This window comes from Stegodyphus dumicola, chromosome 3 (assembly GCF_044657685.1).
Source record: "Stegodyphus dumicola isolate Sdum_Otavi_A_Nest chromosome 3, ASM4465768v1".
NCBI classification, from domain to species: Eukaryota; Metazoa; Arthropoda; class Arachnida; order Araneae; family Eresidae; genus Stegodyphus; species Stegodyphus dumicola.
This window is the reverse complement of record NC_140770.1, coordinates 143,143,494-143,158,876: the sequence shown is the minus strand read 5'-3', so window position 1 is coordinate 143,158,876 and position 15,383 is coordinate 143,143,494. Positions and strand designations below refer to the sequence as shown.

Genomic DNA, 15,383 nt, shown 5'->3' with positions numbered 1-15,383 from the left:
CCATTCATGACAAATCCTTAGAATATTTAAAGGAATTAAATTATAATGAATTTTATAAACTCTTAGACTATTTTCCTGATATGTGAAATTTTTATGTTATGCAAAATATGTATCTAGTTTTTTAAAACTTTATTTTTAATTTTTTAATTCTTTCATTTATTTGCAGTAACGTAATATTACCAATTTGCCTATATGTTTCTCTGTTTATTTATTACTGATTGTTACGAAAAACGTATTCCTATATTCTGTCCCAGTGCAACAATCATTATTTAAATATAAAAGACCCATTTTACAATTAGCGCGATTTTCGGATAGTGGAATGAGTTTGCAAGATATTTTCATTGCAAGATAGAAAAAGCTGTATGATTTCATAACAATCATTTAAATTCACATAATGAAATATTTAATTTTTATTTTAGTATATTATATTATGGAATATATTGAATTAGGAAAAAAGTACGCTAAAGAATATATTCATTATCACTTTCATTCTTAGGAGATTTTTAGTACCAGCGATAAGTTAGAAAGCTTAATTTTACGTAATCACGAATACTCGTTAATTTTCCAAAGAAAATTCTCCACCAGGCATCCCTCTATGAGGCAGATAGCCGTATATATGGTACAAAAAATATATACTTTTTCAAGATTTTCTTAAAGAACAACATATTTTTTTATTTTTAACGGTATGAGGTATTGTTAGCATCTAATAAATATGTTAAAATATGTATAAGATAATGAGAACAAGCAATGACAGAAGCTCAAGTTATGATTGCACTAACCAGTTTAGTAGGTTTTTAATATAGAAATAAATATATTAATGCTTACGCTATGAATGACAGATCATCCTTTATTCAATCAAAAATGGTAATGGTAATTACATTCAAATTTTAAATATGTCTGTATTATTTTTAATTGAAATCGTTTGAACAACCCATTCTAAGATATTTATTTAAAATGAAAAGGTATTTATCAATATTTGAAAATTCATTAAAATTTTGTATAAAATGAATGGCAATAATTCCTTTTGTTCCTGACCAGTGTTTGCGAATACTTCGACAAAATAAACGAATTAAATGCTCTATCTTATGTTGCTTAAATTAGATCATTCCACAAAGCTGATGCTCATAGATATTTTTGTTTAGTTTTCTTAGTGAGAGATAATTAAATGTGGATCAAAGTATTGAACCTAAGTAAATTGTTTTAAATATCGATGAGAATTCTTCAATTTACTAAACTTTAATTTCATATCTTTGGAAGAATTCTTAAAATCTTCTTCAGTAGTCAATAAATATTTCAAAGAATCTACAACATTTAATTCGCTCGCCAGACTTTCCTGTTAATAGTTTGAGATGTAGGCTATCGAAATAACAGTTTGTGAGGGAAGCTTTTGACAATACAGTAGCTTACCTTAGCTATAAAATGTAACTCTAGTCGGTATAGTGATTTAAAACTGTCTGCTGCCATATCATTGGGTTTGAGATCGAATTCGGGATACTTCTGTACGCTGTCTGTGCGGCATATGTACAGCAAGTGTGCAGTGCTTATGTGGCAAGCAAGCACATAAATACTGGCGGACCCAAAGGCCCTCTCGAGAAGTTTGGTGGTAGGTGATCGCACTTATCGATATAGTGATTAGTATACCTGTTTGTTGTACTGTTCAGTTCAGGTTCGAATCTTGAAGATGGCATGGTGTCTGTGCGAGAGTGTTAGTACTCTAAATACACGGATAGCCGAAAGTCCTCCCCTGTGGTTTGGTGTCAAGGAGAAAGAGGTGGGAGACATTTGGATCGTCTCCTGGTTGTTTTCCATCAACCTTAAGAAGGAACTTAACAGCTCGTGCTGCGAGACTACACTTGTACGACCAGTGGCGAATTTCCAGTGTCTCCCACTCATACCTGAGCAGGTAACTGGTAAAAGAAGAAGCAAAAGAATTCCTCGGATCCGTTATCCAGGTGTATTCCATCAAAACTGGAAGATATGTTTCTGTTCTTGCGGTGGTAAAGTTGTTTCCCCCTCTGGTTCACCATGGGCAGCATTCTCAGTGATTCAATGCCATTGCAGCCCCCACCCCCATTCGCGGCAGTAATTCGTGTCGTCATCACAGCACAGCATTAGTCATTTGAGGTTACGCATTAAGTCAGCCTTCATTCGCATGTTTCTCATGCAAGGAGACATGCTAAATGGAAATGAAGCGGGAAGGAAGGAGGGAATTAAGCGAGCCGTCTTTTTCTCCGCAGCTGTTGTTTTGACGGTTTACGCGTCAACTCGGGCTGCGGAAAATAACCTTGAAGTTCCTAATTTAAAGTAATATACTATAGAAGGGGGCTATAAAGCTGCGAGCCATTCACTAGGATCAGCTGTAATAAATCACAGATTTAGCCGCTAATCCACAAACCAAGAGAGAGAAAAGTCTTAAAAATATATAAACGTCTGTAATGTACATTATTAATATGTAGCATCGTTTTATATACTATAATCACAATTTAGCTTCAATTAACGGAGGAATAAAATTAAGATTGAAATTCCACAACTTTTCATTATATATTTAGAAAAAGAAAAAGGTAAAACATGGATAAAATACTGAAAAATGATAATATTCTTTTTAATTTCCCAAATTTCATTAATTAAAATATAAAAAAAGCTCTTAATTTTTTTTCTAGTTGTAGATCATTACACGTTTGTTTATTTAAAATTTTAAACGCGCATAGTTCATTCAGAATCCCATCTCAAGGAATTTTTACTGATAAAAAAATTGAACTTGATATTTGAAATTAGGTGACTTTTACTACTATTTATAATAGATATCAATGAAAAAATGCGGTTGTGTGTTTCAGAGTGTAACGAAGAAAAAATTTTGTGTTTAGAATTAATCAAAGGAGCAAGCTTCTTTTGGCATATATTTTAAATAAAATTCTACGAATTTCAAAAATCATCAGACAAGGGTTCCTCTTCTTCAGAAGGAAATAATTAATTGATTCTTTCTTGCAGTTGACACATATTAACTGATACCTAAATTTTAGTGTAATAAGAGCGTGGTATAAAAGTTTCATGACTTAATTTGCCTTTTCCTCTAAATAAATCAGTATTAGATTATTTGATACACAGACCGCGCATAAAGGCACATAATGGTTATCTGCTTAAAGGGAGGAATAACTTCTTGGAGAACTTTCTAGGCTAATATTCACGTTACACATAGAGAAAACCATGTAAGCAACCTGCAGCTAATATGTTTATCTGGGTTCATACCTAGATCGAACCACTACTTGTGATCGGTGATCTTAATCCTCCTTACCATGCGCCTTCTAGATAAAATTCGAAATCTGAACGTGGTGTCCGACTGGCAATTGCCTACCAGCGGCCGAGCAGTAAAGTCGCTGAACACTGGTCGTTCGGTCCGAGGTTCGAATCCCGCGAACGGGTTGGCTGCATGGGTGTTTTCGTGGTTTTCCCCATGTGTAACGTGTATACGAGCCAGTTTCCCTTAGAAAGTCCTCCACGAAGGCATCCCTCCCCTTAGGCAGATAGCCCTAGTGTGCTTTGCCATAATTAAATAAACCAAACTAAACCAAACCGGCTGGCAATCGGAAGGTCAAGAGCTCGAATCCTGGTGAGAGCACCGTACATTTTTCATATCCCCAGTTTCGAAATAAAATACCTAATAGACTTTACAAGTGGTGGACTGTCGATAAATCAAACTGTACTGCTTAGGTTTGGTTTTGGTTTAACGGATTGTGGTAAAGCATACAAGGGTTATCTGCCTAAGGGAAGGAAGGCCTTCGTGCAAGATTTTCTAAGAAAAACTGGATCCCATACGCGTTACACATGGGAAGACCACGAAAACGCCCATGCAGACAGCCCGTTCACCTGGAATCGAACTCTTGTCGAAACTACCAGCATTCAGCGATTTTACCACTCAGCCGTTGGTGGGCTTTGTATGGTTCAGTAAATAGTCTAATTGCAATAAAGGCATTGTACTATGTAGGATGTGCAACAGAAACGTAGCTTGTCTTACGCGAACATAAGACAAGGCAGACACTGTCTTTTGATGCACTATACATAGAGGAGTGAATAAGGCGTCAAAATAGAGCTGGAACAACAAATGCTTTATTTGACTGCACCAAGACCATGGACAGACGGCAAACAAAAAGGAAAGCGGAGGCGGTCTCCTCCAAAACGCAGCATCGATACTGAAGGTGGGTGACATTTTAATGGCACACCCCTGCATAATATGATATACAGTAAAAATACAGTAAAAAAATGTAATATATATCTTACTGTAAATGTAATACAATCAATTTGTACAGAAAATAATTTAAATGTTTTATTTTGAGACGAATTCCTCCTTAGTGACAAAAAAAGAGGAAATGCAAATATACGTCCGGAAGGAATTTTGCTTACAGGAAGTTTAGTTTGGATACGAGAGATTTACAGATTGCTGAACAACTCTTTCATCTGAGCGATGCGGATATCTGTCGAGAATGTAAATATAGCCTGCTCCGTTATCTTGAGTAAGATCGGGATGGAGAAGAAAATATAATTTCGTATTTGAAAGAAAAATTATTAATATTTCTTAAATAAGCAGTTGATTTCAGAGCACCGTATTCTTTATTTTAACTAAAAAAATTCACTCATAGCATTAAGTATTTTACTTTGGGATTAAATTTCATTCCTAAGCAAAATAAACAAAAAAAAGTAATGAAATAAATAGGCCGTAATCGGTCTTCCTGGCATTACAATCCACAGTTAATACATCTGCTGTAGACAAAGAGCGGGAGAGTGGGAAAGTCGCTGAACAGTGGTAGTTTGGTCCGGAATTTGAACCTCGACGACATGTAGACGAACATGTTTTTCTTAGAAAGTCATCCATGAAGGCATCCCTTCTCTTAGGCAGATAGCTGTCGTGCGCTTTGCCTTAAATAATAAAACAAATACATTTGATGTTGCGTTTCCCTTTTTCACTTAACTTAAAGTACAGTCTTTTGCATTTAAACAGCTAATGATACGATGGAAAGCAGATTCTTTTTATTAAGACTAAACAATTGAAGTGAACTAAGTAAGAAAACGGAAGTCTAAAAAACTTCATACTGCAACGTAACACTTCAGATAGTTTGCCAGCAAAGAATTTTAAAGGAAAATATGAAAAATTAAAAACAACATCACAAAATATACAATATTTCGCTTCTGATCTTAGTAATAATAAATACAAAAAAATAGATATTGTTATTGAATATACGCTCCTGACCATTAAAATTGCAACACCATGAAGGAAAGCTTACAGATCCAAGACCCAAATTATCAAACATTGTAGTAAGAATGGATCAGAGAATTCAAAATATTTCCTTCACTACATCTGTATCTTTAGTCCAAATCCTTTCGAAAAATATTATAAAAATCTAACCGAGTAGAATTTTTGAGTTCGGATAATTGATCCTTCGCATAATAAAGACCCCCACTTTCTTTTAGGATTTCTGTCTACGCTTGAATAATTTTTTTTCTCCGCTCCAACGAGCGCAAAGGCAAGAGTAAACCACAAATTCCCTTCTTACCCACGCGCGTTTCTAAGAATTTCATTTGGTGTTCGAATGTTTTCGACGATCCATTATGTGATGAATGAAATAAATTCTTACTTAACTTGCAATATTTCCTCTGAAAAAAAGCAAAAAAAGAAATGGAAAATTCTGTATGAAATTAAAGGCAAGGTCGAACTCCTTTTGAAATATCAAACACAGAAAGCTTTCGGTATTTCATAAACAACCAGTTTACTGTACCAAGTTCACTAGCACAGCTATTACGGATGAGGATTTTTGCTTTTTAATTCCTTTGTTTTGAAAACTTATTGCCCTTGCCTATGTTGACGAAAATTGATGCTGAGTTACTTTACTTAGATTAATGTGAGGAATCAGGTAACGCAGATTTACCTTATTAGGATTAGTTTTTAGATAGGAAAACACTGCTGATGTTTAATTAAAATTATTAAATTTTATTATATACTTCATTTGATACTACTTATAGGCAAGATTGTTTAGTCATGTTATAAGGTATTTCTCTCGCCTTCTTGGCATGACTTCTTGGTGTGGTGGTCTACACGCTGGCCGAGTATTCCAGAGTTCCGTGGTTCGATTCCTGGCGAAGGCGGTTGCTAATTTTTCACATCTCCTGCTTCCAAAAAAAAAAAAAAAAAAAAAATCCTAATGTCTCTACAGTGGCGCCCTAACTAAAAAGGGTGTTGGATGATGATTCTCCACACCCAGGATTTGGCGATTGGGTCCCCTAAAAACCCCAGTCGCCCTTTAAAAGGGGGAATATATAAGGTATGTCTTCCACCTTCTTGGCATGCCTTCGTGGTGTTGTGGTCTGCACGCTGGGCGGCTATTCCAGAGGTCCGCGGTTCGATTCTCGGCGAAGACATTGCTAATTTTTCAATTCTCCTGCTTCCAAAAAATACCTAATGTCTCTATAGTGTTTACGTTTGTTCTCTGACCAAGAGTACTACAGAGTTGTTCGCACATTTTTAGAGGATTTTCATTGCAGTTATAGAATTGTTTTACCTAAAAGTTTTGTGTTTTAAATATTCTGTTTGATAACCTTTATACTTCACTATCTTTACACACCATCATTTCCAAGACAAGCCTTTTGTAGTATCGGAAGAGGTATTTTATCCCATTGCTCTAGAACAGCTTTCCAAAGTCTAAGGAGGTTGTAGGTAGATGTTTCGACAACCCGCCTTTTCTCAAAAATACATTACTGATAGATTAGAAGATTTAATAGGGACATGAGTGAAGGGTACGGCCTTGATACCCATTTCTTGTTCCATGTTTTCCTAGGAAATTGACAGTAGATTTTGACGTGGTCTTGATGCAGTTCTATTGATTGATTGCACTGTGTATAAACAGAAGGTATTTCCCGTTTGAAAATTGGATATAAAATATGTTTTAGATAATATGTGGAGTTGAACTTAATAATTTCTCCATCCTGTTTATTTTCAGCTTGCCGTTATAGGAAAAACCAGCAAAAATTATAAATCCCTTAGAAAACCTTTCTTTAGATTCTTTGAACAAGGGTTTAAGATTGTTTTCCTCCTCTTTGGTGGCAATAAATCGATCCCTTTTGTTGCAGTGATTTAAGTACATCCAAGATTCGTATATTGTGACAACATTTTTCCATTTTTGTCCGGATAAATGTTTCTCATAAAGAATTCTGTAGCGCGTTCTGTGTTCGGTGATTTACAGTTCTGTGTTCGGTGATTTATGTGGAGAAAGACAATGCACATTGTGTTCTTTCATCCTTTTTAAGATTAAAATTGGCATTAAACACTTTGCTTACAGTTGACACATTTAATTACAGTTGAACATTTTAATGATTTTGGAACCATCCTTTGACTTGGCGGAGTTTCCTTTAACATTAAATATCTTATTTTTGCAACACTAGAAACATTCCATTATTTTTTTTTTGGATACGTATTTGGAATAATTTTTCCACTTGGAGCTAAATTTTGACATTTGTTTCCTTTGTTGTTGACAACATTATCTGTCGTAACTTTAGATATCGAAAAACCACGGCTTTCACTATGTTTTTTAATAAGCTTCTTCGAATAATATTCTTTCGAATAATTTTCTTTCGAATAATTTTCTTCGGAAAAGACAAAAACATAGCCTTCCATCCATCGCTTCTTTAAAAGCGATATTTTGCATGAAAACAAAACTGCCAAGTAGCTGACGATAATTTATACTTTCAAAAATTTAAAAACAGAAATTTCATTCAGAATATTTTTACAGCAAAGCAAAATCGTCTACAAAATACGCGTACAGCCTCCTTATGCTTGTACTGTACAGGATTTTCACATGGTCTTAATATACGCCTTAACTTAGCATTGCACCTCGGGGGAGTTTTGATGCTTTTGAATTTGTTTCATGAATACAAATTCTTCACTTTCCCAGAATATATAGGAATGTCTGTAAAGCCTAAAGCCTCCTTAACTTTTTCTTCTTAACTTCTTAACTCTTCTTAATAGAAAACGGCTACTGTGCCAAGAATAAAAATAATGGGAAGAAATTTATACCGTAGAATAAAACAATGGGAAGACATATATACTGTTTGAAAATAAAAAAATGCTTTGACAAAGGTTATGACAAAGGTAATAGAAAAAAGGATTGATTCTATTATAACTTATCAGCAGTATTTAGCTACGTTAAAGGATTGTTAAATTTTCAGCTGTAACCTATTCATATATATTTCAGTTATAATACAGTTCATTAAAAATAAATAAAAAATTTCCAAGCTTTCTACATTTAAACTCATAAAATATCTCATTTAAAATTTATATAAACGGCAGATTTTTTATTAAATTAATCAAATCACTAGCTAATCAAATTTGCAATGTTACGTATTTAGGGAGAAGATAATATGATTTATATCTAAATTCATAAATCAATAAATTTCTACGAAAATTCTCTAAATGTTATCTTTGAAAATTCGTTAATAGTTTTTCAAAGAAGATCAAAGATAAGAGTTTTTAATTTAAAATTTAAAAACTTTACATGTAATTAAAGATATTACTTTTCAAAACCTAACTTGATAGAATGGGAGTCGTAAAAATATTGGAATCATGAATTAATGTCGAAAATAATAATATCTTTAATTACAATTAACGCTATTACTTTTCAAGAACTAACGTGAAGAAATGGGAGTCATAAAAACGTCGGAATCATAAATTAATGTCGAAAATAATAACATCTTTAATTACAAATCTCAGGATTTTCGTTTAATAGAACTTACGTTATATGTCAGTGAAACTCATTGCTCTGAAGTTCTTTTTAAGTAAATCTAAGCCATCTAAAATCGCTTTAGAGGTATAAATTGTTGCTTTTTCTCAGATGTTTTTCACATGCAAGCCTGGTAAAAACGAACATGCACAGAAATAAACCCTGACAGCTCATTTTTATTTACAATTTAGAACCTCTGGAGCCATAACGTTGTAGCGATGATTACAAATTACTATATTTGTTTGAGACAATTCGATATGACTAAAAGTTTTTTAATTCGCGTGCGCTGGATATAGAAAATGATGGAAATTTACAGGTTATCCTTGTGATGAGCTCTAGTTCCAAACCAGTCAGATAACATGACCCTGACGGAACTCAAATCATACCAAGACGACAGGAATGCGAGACAGATACTTTATCCTTGATAAAAACTGAAAAATAAAGGCTATATTACACGCATATTTTTACAGAATACTTTTTTAAAAAACTTGCTATACGGTTGTTGATCTTTACATTCCAAAGCAAGACTCAGCCATTGGTTTAAGCTTTTTTTTTGGGGGGGGGGCTTTTTTTTTTTTTTTTTTTTTTTTTTTTTTTTTTAAATGTCTAACGCTTTCTTAAAGATATTCAAGCAGCTCTGGGACTCTGTGAAGTATGATGTAGGGTTCTGCGAAATTAATGATAAATTAAAGGCCATTTAACAATTAAACATAAAATATTACATGGAGTTTATAATCTGCTAGTCTAATGCAAAATTCGAGATTGGTCATTTCTGTTGCATAGCTTGTGTACTTGTAAAAGTCTTGTGTTCTTAGAGTTAGAAGAAGCGTTAAGTCAGTTCTTAGAGTCAGAAGAAGGATGTATAACATGCTTTTATTTGAACTCAAAGAAGTAACAATGACCAAAGTTGGGTTTGCTCAAGCCAACTCTTTTGGCTTAACTGAAATACTTAAACTAAATTCAAATGTAATAGATTAGCCTAAGAGCTCACGGGATAAAGTAACGCTCAGAAAAGGCTATGGTTTGTTGAAAAACTCGCGAGACAAGCCGAATGGCTAGTAGCACGTAACGCCACAGAATCAAGTCGCTAATAATCACGGTACAACATGGCCTGAAGTAGACACAACACGCTCTAAAATTAACTTGCGAAACCTTTCGCTTAAGAGACAGATGTGTGTGTGTGTGTGTGTGTGAGTGATTATGGCAAAACCTCGAGGGCTATCTGCCTAAGAGGAGGGATGCCTTCGTGGAGGAAAAGAGAGAGACAGAAAAGTATTTGAACTTAAAATTAACTCTTGGTTAAAAATAAATAGATAAACCTCGCATTACTAAATAGCCTTTGTAATTGCTATCTAGAATTACATAATACACAGTTGTATACTGCACAGCCACATGCTTAAATACCATGGAATAATAATTAGATTCTGTGATTACTTTGGGTTTATCTAGTAGTACGAATTGACCACAAACACTTTATTATTTTCTCCGAATGGAATGGATAAAAGGCGGATGTAGATTTTGAATATGAAACGTAATAAGAAATGTATTTACCTCTCAGCTGAAAAGAGGGAAAAACTATTTTGTAAGAAATCTCTTAACATAAACTGTTGGACTAACTGTAACAACAAGGCTGCGCTCTGGTGAGTAGCCAGAGAAGTACTTCAGTAAAAGCCAAGGCTCCCACTTGATAGGTTCCAGTAAGCCAAGGCTCCCACTTGATCCACCAGACTTTTGCTCTGTAATCTTTCTTAAAGTTAAATGTAATGTCCGTGCGTAACTTAAACCTGTTAATAAATACTTGTTACACTATACAGCACTCTTCTATGACCCTATCTAAAACGACCCCTTTACAATTTGATTTTAAGAAAATAAAGTCGATTGCTTGAGGTCCATCATTTTTACCTCTTATGTTAACGTATATATTTTATAGGGTTTTAACTGTGTAATATTAACTGAGACAATGCCTGTGAAAGTTTTAAATAAACCTTTTTGTTTAAGCTTCAATTTAATAGAAGACACAGTTTGAGCGCATAAAGAAAACTCCTCCATGTGTGAGTATTAAAATAACATAAAGTGAGACTTACAATTTAGAAAGAGATCACAGCTGGAGCCTAAACAGATTTGGCCTAAGATTTCTCAAAATTTATTGGCTCGTTTTCACTTTGGCTAGCGAATGGCTAAAGCGTAAATGCTAAGTGGCACACCTGAGCGCTTATAAATAAAATCTGTGATATTTTAACTTGCATTTGATATGGTGCGGATATATGGATATAAACCATCGACAATAACATCAAAATTAAACGTTACGCTTTAAATTTTGCCAAAATTTATTACGATGCACTCAGACAAAATATTTTAATAGCGTGGCCTATGTCATTTTTCCTTCAGTTCAAAGTAATAAAAACAAACAAATATCTCTTTCAGTAAGTTTCTGATAAGTACCCGAAAAAAGAGAATTGAATTTTCAGTTACAGTTTTAACCGTGTACCTAGTTTCGGTTTATATAAACAGTGGGAAAAATAATACCCCTTATAACCTTAAAAGCAAAGTTGATATTCTACTGCAAATATTTCGCAGTAGACCTACATTTAATATTATAGATCCATAACGGATATATATAAGAATATTTTTCCCTAGACATAGTTTCTAAATATTAATATTTCAAAATTCTTTCATAGTCTTCCATTTCAGCTAAATGGTTATCTGTAAAGTGATATAATTTCCAGCTATATTTCTAGGAAATAGGAAATTTTGAGTATATTTTAAAAAGGACTGAACCAATGTTTCATTAAACAAATATTAGTTATGAATGACGAATATTAATGACCAAAATTTAATACTAATTATTTGTTGTAATTATACGTATTTCGTATTTTTAGATGAACAGTTCATAGTTGTAAATAAAAAGTAATTAATACTTCCCTCATAATCTATTTCGGCGATGAAAAACGTGTCTTTATGTAGAACTGAATTCTTGTGCTCGTTTATAAAATTAATTAAATGTCCGAACCGAAGTTTTAACAGATGAGGCATCCAGGTTTTTTCTGATAAAAACGTCTCTACAGTCATAATTTAATTCATATTGCTTCCACCCCTAACTGCTCTGATCCAAACATTTTTGTTACTTCATTGTAATTTTAACATTAGTAATAAGGGATTAAAATATCCACTATACTTTTGCTGACACACACTGTTCTATTAACCAAAGGCAACTCCCACTATGGCAGAATTTTTTCGAATTTTGGATAAATGTATGGTCGTTTATAATGTCTTCTATCTCTTATGGGTTCTTAATTGACAATATTTTGTTATCCATTTGTTCTGCGAGTCCATTAAAACCCTATAAGTTGCAAGGATGTATATATACGACCTAGAATACTTTTTTGGGATATCTGTAAGAACGTATATATACGTGAATATTAAAATATGCCAAAGAAATTAAGACAATGCATCAAAAGAAAAAGAGTTTTTACATTAAAATCAAAAACATAATTTGTTCTCATAGCCGTTTTGTGCTTTCTTAGCGAAAACCCTGACCGCTCAGAGGGTTAATACTGCATTACAAGGCGAACCCAACTGAATTTCTCCATGGCAGGCAGAGTTTCAACGTACCACGCAGGGCGCAGAGAGAAGAAACGGAGACTGATAATTGTCACTGGGAGGGCCGTCACTTGGAGGGTCATCACTCGCAACCTTCCTTACGGGCAGTATATATTGCTATTTCAAGTAGCAGGAACCGGGTCCATGTATTTTATACCCCCGGTGTCGAGGCTGCCTAAATACAGATCCTAACCTTGGAATCCTAACCTGAATCCTTGGAAGTGCTTCAAATGAAGTGCTCGAATGTAATGAAATATTTCATCCCCACCCGCAATGTGAACAGTAGATGGTTCCTCTTAACCCTTTCTTCAAAATCTCGCTTGTCTGATATCAGAGCAAGCCCATGAAATTCATCATGGCAAGGAGACAAGATTGTTCTTGTAGTTGGCAAGAGCCTTGAGCACCGTACAGGTGATATTACGACTTCTGTTCAGCACACAGTTTTGAATGACAGCACCCTGGGAAGGACGGATCCGAGTGTCTTCCACCCCTTGCCCCTACCATCAGCCTCTCAAGAGGACTTTCGGCTCGCCGCATATTTAGAGTGCCCTCATGCCGAGCAGACAGTATACATTTATAAATATCCATGCCATCTCTGGGATACGAACCCGAACTCTTGGATACAGCAGTCAGAATCCCTAACCAATATCCCGGTTGGGCGGCGAAATAGAAGTGAAATTCTTAGGAATCAGCCAGAAGAATCCCCAAACCTAATTCTTAATTTGGATTTTTTCTTGAGTTCTTGTGTATTTTTCATGTATGATGAATGAAAAATTTCTCTTGGATGTCTGAATATTAACTTATGATGCGAGTTAAGTCCTCCTGCAGGCTTATGTGACGAAAGAAAGCATGATTAATTTATGAATATCCTGAAACTGCTAGCCAACTGCCATCCCGAAACTGCCAGCCAGAATCCCTTTTTAGTATGCATACTATGTATCAACGCATCACTACCAGACAATGAATGAGATGCAAAAGAATCGCTTCTGTGTAGTCCTTTGTTGTGAATTTTATTTGACTTGTTCGCCCTTTGATCTTCATGAAAAACACTTGCTGCAACAGGTAGCCTGTCTTACATTTTTTGGTTCAGTATTCCAACCTCACTTACACGAACTTTCACCAAGTTCTGAAAATGTGTAGTTCAAGGTAAAGACGAATTAGTCTTTCTTTTTAGTAACAACTAACAATAAGATTTCTTCTGCGACATTATGCATGTAATTTTCCTAGCTATTCAAATACGGTTTTAAATGGATACGGAGTCTTTAACACTGTAAAATTTTGTGCGCCAAGTCTTAATAATTTTACTGCTATGTTTTTGGTTAAATAAGCATTGTAAATATTGAAAAGGAGTATTAAAAGTATGAAGCTTATTTACCGTTTTCGGCGTATTTTTTTTAATGCTTCTTGTTAAAGCTGAATGCATAGATCGAAATTATTTTCCTCAGTTTTGAAAGTAATTCTGCCGTGCTCTCATATTTACTTTTATTTTATGGCGCAGGAATTTTTTATTTTATTTTATGACAGAGTATAAATACTTTAAATAACCATTCTCATAGTTGCTGAAAGCTCCGAATTTCTTAAAGAATTGAAAGAACTGTAGCATGTATTCTATTATTTTACTTATGATTTTTTAAAATCTTATTATCAAAACAATCAAAATTAATGCAGTTGAAAGAAAATGAATTGACTGAGTATCTTTTGCGTTTATCGACCCGTTTAACATGTTATTTAACATACTATTACAATACGAAGAATTTCATAAAATATTAAAATAAAGAAAAAATATTTTAATAGTTTAATAGATAGTAATGGACAAAATCAATTATTTTGATTATGTTTATTAATTTTGGGTCTATTTTTCATTTTGTCAGTATAGCTTCGATTCGTTGAAATCAATGATTACTTTAAGGAATATCTGAAGGGTGCACCTTAAACAACAACAACAACAACAAAAAAAAAAAAAAAAAAAAAAAAGAGGCACTCTTATTCTATACCTTCCGTTCTAGTGGGCCGATTCACGAAATTTAACTTGTGTTTTTCATGTCTCGAAAGCGTGACTCAGGATATATATGATTTATAAATATAGCATTTATCTAACGTAAGTATTCTGACACAAAATAGGAATTTTTTTCTGAAATAACATTCCTATTTTTTCCTTATTTCGACTCTAAGACTCAAATTATTATACCCAAATATTAAATTTTGTAAAATGGGGTGAGAAACTTACCGAGAAATTTACCTTGGCTTTCTTTTTTCAGTTTACGCCAAACATAATTCACTGGCGAAATTATTAATTTATAGTAACCTATTTTTCTTTCCCTTTTTTCACTAGGCATGAGAGGAAAAATAGGTGCATCATTTATCCTTTCGAATAATTTTAACAAAGTGCTTAAAGCACATATCTTAAGTTCGCATATATCTTAGGAAATTTTGAATAAAAAACTCTAATTTTTTGCAAGTATGCCTAGAAATACATCTACTTTAAAGTGAAGGTAAAACTTGTGTAGCTTATGATTCAATGTTTCCTAAAAATTTATAAAAATTGTTAAAAAAAGTATAAATTTAAAAAGAATTCTTCAATATTTGCGAATTTTACTTGAATATAAACTAAATTTTGAATTATGAAGGAGGAATTAAGTGGGCTTATTAAAAAAGGAGATATTATAATATATATATATATTATATATATTATATATTAATCATAATTTTTGCAGCATATTGCGCAAAAAAATTTTAAGACCAAATAGGTCTTACTGCACAGTACTTACTAGCTTTTCAATTATATATATATATATATATATTAACTGCAATTAACATCAGACAGCCCCATAAAACACGATCATAAATTTTTCAAATGTGTAGAGTCATTAGGTTTTATGGAGCTAAATGTGAAAACTGTGCAACGACCTGACCGAAACTCGAACCCTGGACATCTCGAATACATGTCATTTATGCTTCCAATTACACCACGAAGGCATGCAGAAGGGAGAAAATACCTTACAAATTATTTAGGGGGGGTAT

General features: G+C 33.6%; 1 protein-coding gene across 1 annotated transcript in view; it reads left to right on the top strand.

The window, feature by feature from the left end:
• LOC118182091 (ileal sodium/bile acid cotransporter-like) overlaps positions 1-15,383 on the top strand; it is a 90,383-nt gene that overhangs the window by 10,577 nt on the left and 64,423 nt on the right. The window lies entirely within an intron of this gene.